Consider the following 6,903-nt stretch of genomic DNA (forward strand, 5'->3'; position numbering starts at 1 on the left):
TGTCTGTCGCTCGTGCTCCTACCAGGAGATTGACTTCGGGCGCTGGTGCTGATGAATGGAGGAAGGCCAACCAGCTGCCCGAGGAGCTTGTGCTGCTTGTTGAGAAAACTCCCACAGAAGTACGTCTCAGGTTGAATTGGTTGATGCTGGCACTCGTGAGTACAAATTATTAGAACGGCTCCTTGTAGATCTTGTTAACACCGAATTATCGGACTTCTATAGTTAGTTTCGGAACATGAAACATGCATACTTCGAAACTGGGAGGCCTGTGTTAACACCAAAATTTGGAAATATGCTCTAAAAGGAAGGAATCGGCCGATGATGCAGAAAATGACGAAATCTCCTAAATAAGGCTGAAGAAAAAGAAAGCAAGAAAAGGAAATCAACGCACACGGCAAGAGTTGAATAAAATATTTTGTAGATAGAGTTGGTTAGGGATAAGTTTGATTAGAGATAGAGTTGGATTAGTTAGAGATAGAGTTTTGATTAAAAAAGATTGCATACGTGACTTGCCTTGTACGTGATTGGAGCCTTGCCATGTAACATCGCCATCCGTCCTATAAATATAAAGGGTCGTGGCCATTGTCAAGGGCCATTGTCAAATGAATCACACGATCAATAAACAAACATATTTACCTTTACCTTTCGGCTTCACGCCATTGCATTAGGAGTAGGAGTAATGTAGCTTCTCAACGAGTTCCTTCTAGCAAGCTAGGCTGCATCGACCTCGATCTCTAGCAAGCTGCAAGTCCCCGTCATCAGGTGTACTAGACTTCAATTTCCGAGCGCATCGCTGTCGTTGGGTCTGGTTTCATCTACCAGTTATCGAGTATCTTGGATCTTTGACTTACGGCGCATTGCTTCTGTATCGATCTACGGTATTCACCAGTTATCCTACCTTGATTAAGCTTGCATCCGCTGATATTTACCTGTTCTATCGTCTTGTCGTTTCGTTTGCTTTAATTAGCTTTAGATCAGCTCATCATAGATGATAGATCGCTTGATAGTTTGTTGCATCTTAATCCTGGCTACCCTTCGATTGCTGTTGGAATTAAGTTCCATTGTGATTAGATTCATGGGCTGGCGGGGTCTGGATTGACGTCCTGCTGAGTGTTTCTAGGTTGCAACTACTGGGCGCATCGCTGTGGTTTCATCTAGGAATATTGGTGGTGACATTATTTTAGATCTCATCGGTTTGTGGCTCTAGCTATGGTGGAGCGAGAACTCGATGACGCTCTGTCTCCTATCAGCTGTCTACCCGATGGTCATTGTGAAGTTATGTTGAATCAGCTTGAATAGCCGATGAGCCATTTGCATTCATCAGGAGGTTGGAATCGGCTTCATGGATGATATTTTGTTTATCATGATTTATTTTACTACACCATTATCGCTACTGGTGCTCGGATCACATCGGCATGATCAGCCAGTTGCCTCGAACTTCGAAAGGATCATCTTCCTCTTGTCAATTGAATGGTCAAAGCACGCCCACACCACACGCGTCGATTTGAATTCTGCACTGGAGTTAAGCAAATCTCCCAACTTGGTGTCAACAGATCTAAGTGCGAATCAATTGATCTATTTCACAGTTTGGCTATATATGATCCTGGTTTGTAGTGGTGACAGTGTAATATCTGTTTGAATCTTAGATTGAGTTCCTTGGTGCTTGTATTCGTGTGGACGAATTTGTATAACTACTCGCAGATCCGAGTATGAATCAATTGCGAGATCCATTTTGTAATTTGGTAATTGCTGTGGATATGATCCCGTATTTGTAGTAGTGTGACAATGTAACATCTTTTTGAAGTGTTAACACTTAACTAATGGCATGGCATACTGATTATTTAAACCTAGCCTTTAATTCAGCTTGTCTATGTTAGATGTTGTTAAACTGACAATGTAATTGTTGTAATGTGCTCCTACTGTATAGGTTAGATCCTAGATTCTAGCCTTGACCGAGATGTACATGTATTTAACCACCTCTGCTCATGAATGAATCTGTGTTGGATCAAACTCTTTCTACAGAACTATTTAAGAGCTACTTGATGCATTTGCTTTTGTTAGTTGATTTATCAGCACATCCCCTAGGTTCGTTTCTGTTGGAAATTTTGTGTTGGAATCTCCAATCTGCCTTGAAAGTTAAACTGTTTGTTTATTTTGATAGAGAATTGATCCATAATGTTCCATTTGTCCCTATAACAAGAATCATTTGGCATGGTAGATTAATTCGATAATTTCATTGGCGGACTTCATGGCTGCTTTATTATGCTGATGTTTCACTGCAATTGTGTTTCATGTTTTAGCACAATAATTTCTGAATATTTACTGATTTAGGTATGCTCTAGTATGCTTATGTTTTACTGCAACTGTATGCTCATGTTTTGCTGCAACTGTATGCAAGTTTATTGCAACAATTACCAACAGTTTACTTGTTTAGTCTACTCTATTATGTTCACGTAATTCTGCAACTGTATTAGGTTGTTTTGCTCATGTTTTGCTGCAACTGTATGTAAGTTCACTGTATGCTCGTTGTTGACTGTATTAGGCTGAGTTGATAAAGGTCCATGAAATCGGCCAAGGAGCTTTCGCATCTCTTGAAATAACCTATGACTGAGGTCGTCCATGATCCATTTTCGCATCTTATTGTTGTTCAGTCTCACTTTGTAAGTGCTGTTAATTTGGAATAAATAAAAAAATACCTCATGGAGGAAGTGGCTCAAGTCCTTCGGATCAAGCTCTGCATGAATTTTTGACTCGGAATGCCCTGTTTTTTTCACTTCTCCAGTTGTGTTAAAGCCTATGGATAATGCTGAAGTCCTGAACCAGCTACGCATTACTTCCGACCCTTAGTGCCCTGTGGAGGTTTTCTTTTCTTTGTGGTTTGTTTAAACTCTTGAATGGTATGCAAAACTATGGAACGTATCTAAAATGCTGTTTTCTAGAATGATTTTCATAAACTTGTAAAGTTTGGTCTTAGATAAGTTTAAACTGGAGGTTTATTTTTTTGGTTCGGTTTAAACTCATGGATGGTATGCAGATGTATGAAGTGCATCTTAAATGCTGCTGGATGTTAAGTTTAAACTGGAATGAAATGGAACATGGTGTGGCTCAATTCGTAGCAAATGGTTCATTACACGAGTAATCATTCCAGTGTGGGCCAAATCACCAATTGTAGCGCAAGCAGGAATGTTCGCAACTGCTTGAAAACATACTCTCATCATTGGCTGTTTTCACTATTTACATGAGTTGATCTAGGCATACGTAGAAGTCATCCAGGTAGAAACGTTGTCTAGACGAGTAGATCCGGCTAGTAGGCCCTTTTAAACTTCCAACCAATGGTTCAACCAGCATCCTTCATCCATGACCGGCAGCATCAATTTTCTGCGGTACGAAAAACACTTGCGGTACTGATCCAGTATTTAGCTTCACCGGGAAGCAAGACTACCATGTTCTTCTGAACCTTCTTTTTTTATGTCTTCTGAACCTGCATCACTGCATGAGACTAAAAATAAAAAGCAAGTTCCATGGAACCTCCGTGAAAGTAAAGAAATAATAAATTCTACAGAATGCCGTTTACGAGACGTCTTCTCTAACTTGTCTAGTCAATCTAGCAGGTAGAACACAAGACATAAGAGAAATGATGAGGTTACTCTCGCACATTCAACAGCTTTGTTAATCTATAGTTCTATATGAGAGTAGAAAAGATTCGTCATCCTTGGCAAAAACCAGATTCAGAAGTCTGGAAGAACTCAACATTACTATGCCGTCTTGTGGGCTGACCAAGTGATCAACACCCAGCTTTCTAGTGCTTGATAACCAGATGTTGTTTCAACACTAGAAAATGTAACAATCACTTAATGTTAGAAAAACAATCATATATTCATGTGCAGCTGAAAGCTTGGCAGCTCAGCTACTGAAATTAAATATTTCTGTAATAAAAAATACATCTTTTTTAAGTCAAAGGAGACAAGAAACAAAATAGATATATCACTGGAAAAATATTTGCATGTAGAACTGTTTACATTGCTATTCCTATTCATACTCAAATAAAAGGGAAAAGAAAAGCATCCCTGAGAGTTTATTCGAAGTGATCTGTTTTAGATAATGGTTGACTAACTTATAATTGTGTAAACTGAAAATGCTGCTAATGCGACCAAATTAGGATAAAAACGTGGTATATTGAGAGAAGGAAAAATAATGATCAAAACCATTAGAGTTGCCTAGCTGTGCATTGCAATTCGAGTATATAAGAATGGTTTCAGTTATTCTTCCCTGTGTTTCTTTCCAATTTGCATAGCATCATACCGTGCTAATAGCTAATAATGTAAATTCACAATATCAATATGGCTATCGATTTACTACACGTTTCTAATGCTGCACTAAAGGTGCTTGCCATCCAGTGGTCTAGCACAAAAGAATTGTAATTAACAGGTAGGCCAGTCAAATGTATTTACATATTCTGCCCTCAAAAATAATGGAGAGCAACAGTTAGAAAATCAGTTCAAAGGATTGGTTTAACAAATTTGCAGTCACAAAGCTTGCTCTCAGATGGATCCTTCCACCATGATAAGTTGCCAGGTATATACATTGTGCCGTTTGATTTTTGTTCGGGCATGGGAATTTTTAGATCAGTCCTAGCATGTCCTACGACCAAGAGAAAGGTAGGAGAGATGGGCTTGAAGCAGCAACATGATAAAATTAATATGGATAAAATTCGAAAAAACATGGGCAAAGCTTTGTTCCTATAAACAGCTGTTAGGAAGTATATATGTGTATTATGAAGTATTTATTCTTTCCATGTATACTTTGTATTTCTTGTACCCAAGACATATTGACTATATAATAGAGGTCAAACCCCCCCCCCCATTAGGGTGTGTGGTGTTTCCTCATCTAATTCTCTACATAGTATCACAAGACCGGAATCAATCTAATATGGGACTCTCCTTCTGCTCCACTCCTCCTCCCCAGCGCACCTAGAACCCTAGGCGCCCACCTGCATGGCGGTGCTCCCTCCCCTCCTTGCACTAGCGCAACCCCCCTTCCTCCCATGGCCACCCACTCCACCGCTGACTCCTCCCTGTCCGGCGGCAACCTCCTTATCTCCGGCAATGCCACCGCCCCTCCTAGCGGCTCTGGCGCCCCTGCACCACCTCCTGGTCCGCTTCCTGGCGCCGGCACCTCTCCTGGTGGCGGCCTGCCTCTCATTCATACGCCGCTGCCCGTCGTCCACACCTACGTCACCGTCTCCGTCAAGTCTCACGTCCCCATGACGTTGACGATGAAGTCCTCCACCTACTCCAAGTGGGTGTCCTTCTTCAAGTCTATGTGCGGCAAGTTCAGCCTCAAGTTGCACATCGACGGCACGGTGGCGCCTTGTCCCCAAGACCCCAACTGGGATCAAGCGGATTGCTGCGTCCACTCCTGGTTCTTTAGTTCTGTCGATGACTCCGTCCTCGACCTCACCATGACCGACGACGACCAGACCGCCCAGGATCTCTGGCTTGCCATCGAGGGACTCTTTTGCGCCAACAAGCAGTCCCAGGTGATCTTCCTCAGCCACGACTTCCACTCCATGACGTAGGGCGACTCCTCCATCGCCGAGTACTGTCAGCGCATGAAGACCCTCGCCAACGCCCTCCGCGACGTCGACCATCCCATTCAGGACACCCAGCTTGTCCTGAATCTCCTCCGCGGCCTCAACCCGCGCTACTCCAAAACCGCCGACAACATAACCAACTCCACCACCGGCTTCCCCAGCTTCGCCCAGGGCCGCGACATGCTGACCTTGAAGGAGCTTCGCCTCGCCAACGAGGCAAAGGTCTCCACCTCCACCGTCCTCCTCGCTGCGACCGGCTCGACGCCTTCCTCCTCTACCTATTCGGGCGGGTGCCGCTCCTCCTCTGGCTCAGTCCAGGGCAACAGCGGCGGCGGCACCTTCAACCAAAAGAAGGGTGGCGGTAGCGGTGGTGGCGGCAAGAAGAAGTGGAATGGGAAGCGCAGTGGCGGCCGGTTCCAGCAGCCTACTTATGGTGGACAGCAGGCCGACCAGCCACGCCCCTCCGGTCCGTGGTTCTGCTTCAGTCCAAGGATTGGACCCTATGGCGCAAAGCAGCAGGCCGGCGGCTATGGATCCGATGGCGTGGGCGGCTAGCATGCCTCTGCCCCCGGACTCCTAGACCCACCACCCTAGGTGCACACGGCGTACACTCCTCTCCATGCGCCTGTCCAGGCACCCTCGGCGGCTCCGATGTGGGATCAAGCCGATCTGGTTGATGCCCTCAACCAGATGGCCCTGCACAATGGCGGTTGGGTGGTCAACTCCAATGCCTCCGGCCACGTGGCTTCGTTTGATGGTATACTCCAATCTCACCTACCTCCCTCTCATTCTTTCATTACCGTAGGCAACGGTTAAACTCTTCCTATTATGTGCCGTGGCAACTCCACCCTCTCTACCCCCACTTCATAGTTCCACCTAAATAATGTCCTCATTGCTCCCTCTTTAGTCTGTAACCTAATTTCTGTTCGTTAGTTTACTAGGGACAATAATCACACTATAAAATTTGACGTTCTTGGTTTTTCTATCAAGGACATCCAGACTAGATGTGTGATTCTTCGGTGCAATAGTGCTGGCGATCTTTACACCATCCCACCTGCCGCCAGCTCAGCAGCTCCCCACGCCGACCTCGCCACCTCCTCCAGCTTGTGGCATCTTCGTCTTGGTCATTCAGGTCCCGCCGCCATCGACACTCTTAGACTTCATTCCTCCATAGCTTGTAATAAAGGGACACATACTTTATGTCATTCGTGTCCATATACTTCTCCACATAACGGGGAAGCTGAATGTGTTATCCACACTCTTAATAATGTGACTCGCACCTTGCTGATTCACTCATCTATGGACGCCTC

The sequence above is a fragment of the Setaria italica genome, chromosome V, assembly GCF_000263155.2.
Source record: "Setaria italica strain Yugu1 chromosome V, Setaria_italica_v2.0, whole genome shotgun sequence".
In the NCBI taxonomy this organism is placed as follows: Eukaryota; Viridiplantae; Streptophyta; class Magnoliopsida; order Poales; family Poaceae; genus Setaria; species Setaria italica.